This window comes from Mytilus californianus, unplaced genomic scaffold (assembly GCF_021869535.1).
Source record: "Mytilus californianus isolate M0D057914Y unplaced genomic scaffold, xbMytCali1.0.p SCAF_20, whole genome shotgun sequence".
In the NCBI taxonomy this organism is placed as follows: domain Eukaryota; kingdom Metazoa; phylum Mollusca; class Bivalvia; order Mytilida; family Mytilidae; genus Mytilus; species Mytilus californianus.
In genome coordinates this window covers 278909-291706 of record NW_026262669.1, presented here as the reverse complement: position 1 = coordinate 291706, position 12798 = coordinate 278909, and positions in this window count along the sequence as shown.

Below are 12798 nucleotides of genomic sequence, written 5' to 3'. Positions count from 1 at the left end.
AATCTCTATGACATTTTAGCACAAGGTTACATACCACCAGTATAGGAAGGTTGGAATTGATTGTGAGGTTATTGTTGTAGCTGTTTAGTAATAAGGGTTCTAAAAGAGGCCAAAAACAAGCATCGTTCTGCTTCGCCGACAATAACTTGAGTATAAGGGTATGCATCTCTATGACATTTTAGCACAAGGTTCCATACCACAACAGGAAGATAAGGATTGATTTCGGAGGTTATTGTGGTAGCTGTTTAGTAACCAGGGGCCAAAAGGGTCAAACACAATAATTGTTCTTGTTTCAGAACATTAACTTGTGTATAAGTGTATGGATTTCTTTAAAATTTTAGCTCAAGGTTCCAAAAACAGAAGGTTGGGATTGATTTTGGAGGTTATGGCCCTAACCATTAAAGGAAAAGGGGCAAAAACAAAACTTTTCTATTACTTTGTATAAATTGCTTATTTCAATGGGGTTTGCTTCAAAAGACTTGAATTCTTGGGGTTCTTTAATATGCTGAATCTAACCATGTATTAAGATTTATGAATATAGGCCCCGTTTTTGAATTGAATTCTTGGGGTTCTTTTATAAGAATAAACTGTTGAGTCTGTTTTTTGTGATATACATTTGACGTGACTCTGTACTTATGTTTATCGTCATACTTTGTACCAGACAATTATTTTATTTTATTTATTAATATTACTTTTACTGTTAAGTCTGTTTTTTGTTATATCCATTTTACGTAACTCTGTATTTATGTATCCCCTCATACTTTGAACGACAAAATTATTTTGAATTTCAAACGCGCGATTTTACGCCAGTACTTAAAACCTTCCATCCTTTATGGGTGGATTTTACATAGATAAATAAAACCGTATAACATAAGCAAAATGAGGATTTTAAATTTGATGTATGCCTTTTTGTGCTTCTTCGTTACATTTGTTTGTTTTTATAGTGATTAAGATGATAACACAATGTTGACTGCTGTACTCCTATTTTTGACATTTTTACCTATTGTGTCTGTTTGCTTTGTTTACGCATCGTTGTCAATATAATGGAATTTGATGCGACTGTCATACAAGTGAGAGGTTTAGCTAGCTATAAAACCAGGTTCAATCCACCATTTTCTACATAAGAAAATGCCTGTACCAAGTCAGGAATATGACAGTTGTTATCCATTCGTTTGATGTATTTGTTTTTTTGATTTTGCCATTTGATTGGGGACTTTCCTTTTTGAATTTTTCTCGGAGTTCAGTATTTTTGTGATTTTACTTTTTATATGCTGAATCTAACTGTGTATTTAGATTTTGGACATTAGACCATAATAGGTAAAAGTCCAATTTCAAATCTTATTTTCTTATACCACATTCACTTTGTGTCAGAAACCTATGCTATGTCAACTGTTTAGTCTCAATCCAAATTCAGAGCTGCATTGCACAATCAATAGAAATTGTAAGTAGATTCAAAGTTAAAAATAGATATAACTGAAATATAATTTTAGAAGTAATAGTATGAAATTTACTGTTCATTATTAGATATGAAAAATTATAAGGCAAGTTAAATAGATTTTTTAAAGGATATTGTATTTATGATGAATGATATTTTGAAAATTATTTTTTCTAATTTTTTTTTTTATAATTTTTTAAAGTTCTAACTTGCTGGTAGGTTTGTTGGTTATTTTGTATAAATCCTTTTTTTTATGAAGCGAAACCCTATAAAAACTTAGCTGATATAGTCCACTAATAAATACATAAATTAAATTCTTGGTGTACTTGGATATGCTGAATCTAACCATGTATTTAGATTTTGAATATTGTACCATAAAAGATTTCTGTAAAAGTCCAATTTCCATTTTTACAGTTCTGTGACTGCAATCATTATGTGTCAGAAACCTATGCTTTGTAAATAATTTAATCCCAATTCAAAATCAGAGCTGTATCAAGCTTGAATGTAGTGTCTATACTTGTCCCAACTGATCAGGTTTCGACCTCTACGGTCGTATCAAGCTGCGCTCCAGCGGAGCATTTTATTAAATTTAGATCTCCTTTGTATTATGGTAATGCAACAACAAACACTTACGATAAGAGAGATGATTTCGGGTTCTCTATAATTAACTTCTCGTGGTTGTATAGCGATGTGACAAAAGCTCCTGCCTAAGGCAATTATATCACAATCAGTACGTTATGTTTACATCTTCCTACATCAAAGATTTAAACATGGTCAAATCTAAAACAATCAGTTCACTTCAAAACTGTTGTCTCAAATTTACCATTATAATAGATTGATAAAAAGTTTTAATAAACTCTTAACAAAATAAGGAGCTTCTAATAAAATGTGGCCGAGTTCATTATTTTGACTATGTTTCTAATGGAATTTCTCGTCCCAAATTACATGGTGACCTTGTCATTAAGCTAAAAGTAAAATTATCAATAACAGTTATTTTTCCTATTTCATATAGAAGTCAGATGAATAGAGATATGATAAAACTATTATAAGGCAAACCCTAATAATGATTAAAATGCAATTTCAACAATTTTAATCGTTTTCTACAATATGCTCACAACTTCCTGTTCTAGTGAAACTAATGCTATTACCCTTCTTGAATTAAAATTTCAAAAGCGAAAATTTTAAAACCATGAAAACTATCAAGAAATCAGATCAGCATTATTTTTTCAGTACTGTTGTAATGGCAGTGTACTTTGATACATGTTGTAATGGAGTTTTGATAAAATTATGTTGTAATAACGGGTGAACTATTCAGTTGTGTGTATAGAACCTTATACACACCTTTGTATGCTACCTCTGTAGTTTTAGGATGAGTTTGTGTGTGTTTTTTTTAAAGTTTAAATTTTGACAGATAAAGTGCAAAATGATAGACATTGGTCTAATGCTATTTTGAAAGAAATGCATTTAGAGTAAGCTAAAAAAAAGGAAAAAAAAACATAGTTACGCAGTATAGTTATTATCGGAAAAATTAGGAATATCTATACATGTAAACAATAGCAAAAGATGAGTTATGCAAACTTGTTGGTTGTTATTAATCCCCTACCGACGAAGTCGAAGAGGGCTTTAAGATTCAACTCCGTCCGTCTGTCTGTCTGTCTGTCTGTCCATCCGTCAGTCCGGCAAATCAGTTATCCACTCTTTCTTTCTTCGTGCTTGAAGATATTGATTTGATATTTGGTATATTGTTTTATCATGACAAGTTACAGATCAAGTTCGAATTTTGTTCCGGTCTGATATTTTGTGCAGAGTTATGGTCCTTGGACTTAGAAAATTCACTCAAATAATCAGTTTTCCACACTTATTTTCGTCCTGCTTGAAGATATTGATTTGATAATTGGTATATAGTTATATCATGACATGTTACAGACAAAGTTCAAATTTTGTTCCGGTCTGATGATTTTGTGCAGAGTTATGGTCCTTGGACTTAGAAAATTTACTTAAATAATCAGTTTTCCACACTTTTTTCCGTCATGCTTGAAGATATTGACTAGATATTTGTTATACAGTTTTCACCATGACAAGTTATAGATCAAGTTAGCATTTTTGTTCCAGTACAATTAATTTTTAACCGGTAGGGGACTATGTATTGCCATGCACTACTCTCAGAATGCGTGTTTGTTGTTTGATTTAAAATAATGGCAATGTTGACATATCTCAAAGCATCGAGGTCCTACAATTCAGAAAACAGGATACATTTGATTCTTGCAATTTAATTGGTTATGTTTTTTGTGACTCTGCACAGATATTTGGTCAATAGTCTTTTGCCAGTTCCGTAAAAAGTAAAATAGCAAAAATACCGAACTCCACGGAAAATTCAAAACGGAAAGTACTTAATCAAATGACAAAATCAAAACCTCAAACACATCAAACAAACTGAAAACAACTTCATATTCCTGACTTGGTACAGACATTCTCTCACGTAGAAAATGGTGGATTAAACCTGGTTTTATAGCTAGCTATAACTCTCACTTGTATGACAGTCGCATAGAACAATGTGCGAGCAAAACAAAACAGACATTATAAATCAACATGCAGACATCTTATACGTTCAGATATTTCACATCCAATCGTTTGTGGTAATATTCTATACTAAGCACAAAAATGTAGGCATTCACCTCAAAAGCTTACCAAACCTTTAAACAGACTTATTCAAAAGGAATATAAATCAAATCAAAGCAAATCAAATATTTTATTGTCGTATAAACTTTACAGTTTGTGACCAACATTTATTACACAATAAACATATATACATACATATCAAACAAACACAATAAAAACAGCATCAAAATTTATAAAAACAAACAATCTGTTAAGTGTCCCCTGTCCTCAGTTCTAATGACTTTTTCAAGAAGGATCCTAACTTATTTGTTTGTAAAGGCGTTGATGGATTTAATAAACAATGATTTTTTTCTTTTTCATTTAAATTATCAAAGTTATTATTTTCAGTACATATGTGTTCAAAAAAGGCATTTCTTAGTGTTTTATTATAATCACAAAAGAGTTAAATATGTTTCTCTAGTATTTTACATTTTTGACAAAGTCGTTCCTCTCTTTGGATTTTAAGATATCTCCCCTTTTCAATTAAGAGGGAGTGATCACTTAGTCTAAATTGAGTGATCAATCTCCTTATCTGAAAATTAGATATATTTAGATAAGATTCTAGTTAGCAATCTTTTTTAAGTTTTTTATATATAGATAAAATTTACTTTTATCATCAATGTTTTCAGTGACGTCCATTTTCACTGAACTAGTACACATTTTGTTTAGAGGCCAGCTGAAGTCCACCTCCGGGTTCTGGATTTTCTCGCTGTGTTGAAGACCCTTGGTCGACTTCGGTTGTTTTCTGCCCTTTGGTCGGGTTGTTGTCTCTTTGACACATTCCCTATTTCATTCTCAATTTTATTATAGGTAAAATTGTAAAAACTTGAGGAACAGCAGTCAACATTGTGTTATAATCTTAATCAGTTTAAAACAAAGAACTATTTCAACAAAGAATTGGCCTCGTAATTAGATATCTGTTTTCTGCCATAAAAAGTAAAAGTGTCAAAAATTGGGGTACAGCTGTCAACATTGTGTTATAATCTTGATCACTTTAAAAGAGATAACTATTTCCACAAAGTAATTGATCCTGTACTTTGAAATCCATTTGTAAGACCTGCTGCCTTACATTTTCATTGCCAATGAAGACCTAGCGGAAACAGCAAATCTATCTGTGCATAATATGTGTATTCTTTTACCTTTTTTCAAATTTAATATATGTTTTAACTCAAATTTTTTTTATAGCAATAAGCATTTAAACAAAATCAATTAGTTAAAACGCCTACATATCACTTTCAACCGATCATGCTTTGCTTTTTGTCCGGTTAAGAACCATGCAGTCTACAATTGGCAATGGGAAACAACTTGTTCTAAAAGTGTGTAATGATAGAATCAAATTGGCAAAACATATTATTCATCTACGAAATCAGGAAAAAAACTTATTCTAACGGAAAGGTTTGAAGTAAAGGAACGACCATTTGATATCCGGGTGTGTGATAGAAGAAATTTTGAAATGATGCTGGTCTTGTTTTTAAGTATGGAATATAAAAAAGATCAGAGTGGATTAATTCATATAAAACAAGGTAATACAAGCAAAGTAGTGTTAAGCATGTGATATAAAAATAGAAAATGAAGATTCAGTGCAAACAATGAACAAACATATCAAAATCAAGTACCTTAGCGCCAGTGGATATAGTCTAACGTTTAATTTTGTCAGCTTTTATGGACTTCCCATTTTTTAGATTTACGTTTGAGTTTTTGTTAACATTCTTTCGTATTGTATTGTCCCCTTGGTATCCCCATCTCTTTCTTCAGTTTTGCATGTAACAAGTTACATTTGTTTTAATTTCTGAACTTCATACATCTTTTCTATGAGTTCCAGTATAAAAAAAAACTGAATGGTTGGGATTTTTTGATATGCTGAATCTTACCGTGTATTTAGATTTTTAATTTTGGTGCCTGTTTTTAAATTGGTCCATATTAAGGTTCAAAGGGTCAAAATTAAACTTTGATTTAAACACAAACTAAATGGTTGGGATTTTTTGATATGCTGAATCTAACCATGTATCTAAATTTTTAATTTCCGGGCCTTTTTTTCAAATTGGTCCACATTAAGGTTCAAAGGGTCCAAAATGAAACTTTGTTTTAAACAAAAATTGAATGGATGGGGTTTTTTAATATGCTATATCTAAACGTGTATTTGGATTTTTAGTTTTGGGCACAGTATTCAAGTTTAAATTGGGTCCAAAATTCAAATATTGGTGTTATTTGAAATGCCCAATCAAACAGAGTTTTAGGTTTTTCATCGTATTTTCGGAGGAAATATCGGTTATTAAAATGGTGACATACGGCGGGCGGCTGGGCGGATCTACGGGCGGCTGCCAAACAGCTTGTCAGCAGAATAACATGAAAACGCTTTAACAATTTTTTTTCAAATTTAAATATGTTGTTTCCTGGGACTTAATGAAGGTCTAGTTCAATTTTCAAGATATTAGTATATCTCCTTTGTGAGTTATCGCCATTTTCAATATCCAAAAGTGGAATTTTTAAATATTTTACTCTTGTTATCTTTTTTATGACTAAGCATAATGTCTTATCTCACAAAAAAATATTGGAGTGACAGATTTATTTGAAAATTATCTATTTCTAAGTGGTAATGATTATAAGCTATATTATTAGACATTTTGAAGTTAATAACATTATTAATTATTAATTAGATCTGGGTTATATCTTATCATATAATATCATTGGAGTGACAGATTTATTTGAAAATTTTCTGTTTCCTGATAAGATCTGTAGGACTGTATATAAAAAGTTAGAAATTTACTATTCATTATTAGACATTTTGTAGATAATTAAGTCTCCCTAAACCATATATATTCTTACCCCCAACCCCTTTCAATTTGAGAATGTGCTTTTATCTTGTAAACGGTTGAGATCCCCACCCCTAAACCATATATATTCTTGTATGGGACAATAAAACAAATCAAATGAAATATTTGGGGAGTCCCCGGGTTCACCCCCACCCCCTACTTTTTGAAAACTTGTAAACGGTCAAGATCCCAACCCTGAAACCATATATATTCTTGTATGTGACAACAAAACAAATCAAATGAAATAAAAGGCGAGTCCCCTGGGGTCACCCCCACCCCCTCCTGTTTGAGAACTTGAAAACAGTCGAGATCCCCACCCCTAAACCATATATATTCTTGTACGGGACAGAAACACAAATCAAATGAAATATAGGGGAAGTCCATGGGGGTCACCCCCACCCCCTTCTTTTTGAAAACTTGTAAACGGTCAAGATCCCCACGCCGAAACCATATATATTCTTGTATGGGACCATAACACAAATCAAATGAAATATAAGGTGAGTCCCCTGGGGTCACCCCACCCCCTCCTGTTTAAGAACTTGTAAACGGTCGAGATCCCCACCCCTGAACCATATATATTCTTGTACGGGACAAAAAAACAAATCATATGAAATAAAGGGAGATTTCCCTGGGGATCACCCACCCTTTTGAGAACTTGTAAACGGTCGAGATCTACACCCCTTAACCATATAAATTCCTGTTCGTAATTTCAAGAAGATTTGAATGACATACAGGGTATATCCATAGGCGTCACTAATGCATATCATAAACCAATTTGTACTGGACATTGCCCAATGTCAAGCGACAATGGGAATGACCAATTATTGGAGCTTTGTTTGGGAGACTTCGTAACAGCATTCTGTTACAATTATTTCTTGTTACTGATAAGTTTTATAGATTTTGATATGACATTGTATTAATGATAAATAAAATTTTGGATTTTTTTCTTCTTTTCTTTGGTAAATTGTTTGTAGAATTTTGTGGCAAGTTTGTTTGTTATTCTGTAAAAACTAATTTTCTGAATGCTATATAATATTTTTTGATGAAATAAACTCCTTTAAAAACTAAGCTTATATTGTCTATTGATAAACATATACTTAGATTTCTGATTTTGGGCCCACTTTTCAAGTAGGTACAAATTGGGGTCCAAAATTAAACTGTGATTAATTTCATCATAAATTGAATTCTTTGGTTCTTTGATATGCTGATTCTAACAATGTTTGAGTGTTAAATCATATCTAATTTTAGAGAACTTAGTCATCACTGGTTGTTGTTATTATATTATTGATTATAATTTGAAAAATTGCATCATATCCAGTTTGAGTTATTTCCCTTTGCACAGAAAATATTATGGATAAAATTAACCTGTGTTTCATTTCAACATAAATTAAATATTTATAGGGTTCTTTCAAATGGTGAATCTAAACCTGTATTCAAATATTAGATTTTTGGGCCCAGTTTTCAAGTTGGTCCAAATCAGGGTCCAAAATTAAACTTTTTTGTTTGATTCAACAAAAAAATAATTGATGGGGTTCTTTGAAATGCTGAATCTAACCATGTATTGAGAGATTTTGGATTGTGGGCTCCTTTATCAAATTGGTCCACATTGAGGTCCAAAGGGTCTTAAATTAAACTTTTGTCTGATTTCATCAAAAACTGAATTTTTGGGGTTCTTTGATATGCTGATTGTAATATGTACTTAGATTTTTTATATTGGATCATAATAGGTATTTATATGTCCAATTTCAAGTATTTCAGTTCTTAAACCACATTCATTTTGTGTAACAAACCTATGCTGTGTCAAATATTCCAATCCAAATTCACTGTTTTAAGCTTAAATGTAGTGTCCATACTTGCTCAACTGTTCAGGGTTCGACCTCTGCAGGAAAATCCGGTTTGCTGTCACTCTGACAGTCTCTTGTTGATTTTGGGCTTGGTTTTCAAAGTTTATCCAAATTGGGGTCCAAAACTAAACTTTCATCAAAAATTAAATTATTGGTGTTCTCTAATGTGTGCAATCTAACAGTGTTTCTAATTTTTGATTTTGGGCCCGTTTTTAACCGGATGTTCGAAGTAAACATCAGTTATTGATTTGGGGATGTACGGCGGGTGGGGGGAGGGGGGGGGGGCGGTCTGGCGGCTACCAAATATGTTGTTTCCTGTGACTAAATGAAGGTCAAGTTCAATTTTCACGATTTTAACTTTTCTGGTTGTTCAGTTATAGCCCTTTCCCAAGAATTCAATTTTTGATGAATTAATCTATATCTGTACAAAGGGAAATAACAAATTTTTTAAAAGATTTTTAAAAGACATTGTATTAATGATGAATGACATTTTTGATTTTTTTTTCTTTGGTAAATTGTTTGAAGAATTTTGTGGTAGGTTTGTTTGTTATTCTGTATAAACTAATTTTCTGAATGCTATATATATAATTGTTTTATGAAGTGAACTCCTTTAATTAGACAATAATCTATTTTTATTAAAGGATATATCTAATTACATTACATTGTGTAGATAAGTAAGTTGGAGATCTATATTAGTTTGTGACAAATGAAAGAAAAAATATTTTGAACTATTAATTATATTTGATTATAATTTGAAAATAGATATACATTGTGTAACATCATATCTAATTTTAGAGAACTATTTTAGTGATTATAAATCATATTCAATGTTAGAGTACTATGTTGAACCATATTTCTGTTCAAAGGGAAATAACTAAAACTTATTCCATGAACCAGTGATGATAACATCAAAATTTCTTTATAACAATTTTTTTAAGTCATGTGTTATGAAGGTAGTTGTCACAGTTGTTATGTGGTATTTTATTTTTGTTGTGTGTGTTAATGTTTAATTTTTACATGATCCTGTTTGGGGTTCAGATTTGCAAATATCATTTTCATTATTAATTAGATAATTATCTATTTTAAATATTCAATCACAATCCAAATTCAGAGCTGTTTTAAGCTTAAATGTTGTGTCCATACTTGCTCAACTGTTCATGGTTCAACCTCTGCAGGAAAATCCGGTTTGCTGTCACTCGACAGTCTCTTGTTCAAACTGTTCCACATTAAGGTCCAAAGTAACCAAAATTAAACTTAGTTTGATTTTAACAAAAGAAAACTTGGGATTCTGTGAAATGCTGAGTCGTAGCATATAATTAAATTTTTGATTTTGGGCACAGTTTGCAAGTTGGCTGAAATCGGGGTCCAAAATTAAACTTTGTTTGACTTTAACAGAAATTGAATATATGGGGTTCTTCGATATGCTGCATTTAAGTGTGTATTTAGATTTTGGATTTTGAGTCCTGTTATTAGATTGGTCCACATTGAGGTCCAATGTATCCAAAATTAAAGTTTGTTGAATTTCTTCAATAATTGAATTATTGGGGTTCTTTGACATGCTAATTCCAACCATATATTTAGAATTTGGATATTGGACCATAGTTGGACCATAGTTGGTCATGTTGGTAAATGTCCTATTTAAAATTATTTAAGTATTTGACAACATTCATTCTGTATCATGAACTATGCTATATCAAATATTTAATCAGAATCTAAATTTAGAAATGTATTACGCATTTAATCGAAATTTTAAGTTGAGTCATGGTTAAAAATAGATACAGCATCTAGTTTAAAAAAAAATTATGTATAGATATAGTTTGATATTTACTGTTCATTTTTATATATTTTAAATAATATTTAACATCTTTATAACCTAATAATAGAAATTAAACATAAACAAAGAAGGAAGGAAAGTTTATAATGAAATTCCCCTACACATAACAAAAAGAATTTTTCTTCTATAAAACTACACACAATGTGTATGATAGATTTTTACAATTACCTAAATATTCACATTTGTACATGTGGATTAGTACAATGTATTTAGTACTATTAATTTATTCATGCAATAATTTTCACCTATTATCAAGATAACAAACATGTGGTAATTATCAACAACAAAATTATACTTGGAGTGACATATTTATTTGAAAATTTTGTGTTGTTGATGATAAGCTCTGTAGGACAATATAGATATATTTTGAAATTTACTATTCATAATTAGATATTTTGAAGATAATAACAGAAAAGTTTTTATAGATTGTTTAAAGACATTGTATTAATGATAAATGATATTTTGGAAATGGTTTTTTCTTTTTTTTTGTAAATTGTTTGAAGTATTGTGTGGTAGGTTTGTTTGTTATTCTGTATAAACTAATTTTCTGAATGCTATATATGAATATATTTTTTTCTGATGAAGCAAACTCCGTTTAAAGCTAAGATTATATTGTATTATTAATAAACATTTATTTAGATTTTTGATTTTTGGCCCAGTTTTCAAGTTGGTCCAAATCGGGGTCCAATATTAAACTTTGTTTGATTTCAACATAAATTGAATATATATGGGGTTCTTTGAATTACTGAATCTAAACGAGTACTTAAAATTTGGATTTTTGGGCCCAGTTTGCAAGTTGGTCCAAATCGGGGTCCAAAATTAAACTTTGATGATTTCAACAAAAAATGAATATATATGGGCTTCTTTGAAATGCTGAATCTAAACAAGTACTTAAATTTTGGATTGTTGGGCCCAGTTTGCAAGTTGGTCCAAATCGGGGTCCAAAATTAAACTTTGATTGATTTCAATAAAAAATAAATATATATGGGGTTTTTTGAAATGCTGAATCTAACCATGTATTTAGATTTTGGATTTAGGCTCCATTATCAAATTGGTCCGCAATGAAGTCCAAAGGGTCCTAAAATAAACTTTTGTTTGATTCCATCAAAAATTGAATTATTGGGGTTCTTTGATATGCTGATTCTAACCATGTATTTAGATTTTCGATATTGGATCATAATAGGTAAATGTGCAATTTCAAATTTTTCACTTCATTGCCCACATTAGTTTTGTGTCACAAAACCATGCTGTGTCAAATATTGAATCACATTCCAAGTTCAGAGCTGTTTTGAGCTTAAATGTTGTGTCCATACTTGCCCCAACTGTTCAGGGTTCGACCTTTGCGGTCGTATTAAGCTGCGCCCACCGGAGCATTTTATTTGAATTATTGCAGGCCTTGCAGCTCTTTCCTTCAATACATGGGAACTTATAAATGTATGGTAAGTGCTCTTGATGGATAAATTTGTCAATTTGCAAATATTATTGTAGAAAAACAGTAAATTTCTTCAATTTTTATAATAATTTGCAAATCTCCCTGTGTTTAAACTCTCAATAAAAAGCTTAAAGTCACCTCTAAAATATGAATAGCAGTCACCTGATGAATTTGTCTCATTAGTAGTTATTAAGATAGCAATTTAAGTCAAATGTTCAAATATAATGGTTGGTCTTCGGAGTAATCATTTGCCTTTCGACCGCTACGAAAACATTTTGGTGAGCATACATGGTGAAAAGGGACGCTATTCTGAATACAGTAATGAAAATTCAGTAGATTTGAACTGTTACCTGATAATCAACCAATTTGATCTCGGGGTAGTTTAAGTCGTGACGAAAACATATTGATGAGCATACATGGTGAAAGGGACGCTATTTTGAATACACTTATGAAAACTCAGTAGATTTTTGATTCAGGAGTTTATATTTTTTCCACAGGTTACCTTCTCATTGGTTGGACATCCTGGTACTCGGTCAAGATGAGCAACTTAAAGTAGTAAAATCAAGCTTACAAACGGTACAGTTTAGAGGGTAAATTTACTGTTTTATGTTTTCTATACACGACAAAATCATCGGGAAACAGTAAACGTTCCCCCAAATTACAACTATTATATGTTTGATTTTACTTCTTTTGGTAGCTCTTAATTGACAGAGTACTAGGATGTCCTACCACAGATTAGGTTTCCTGTCGAAGAATTATATAATAGGAGGCAAAAGTCGGTA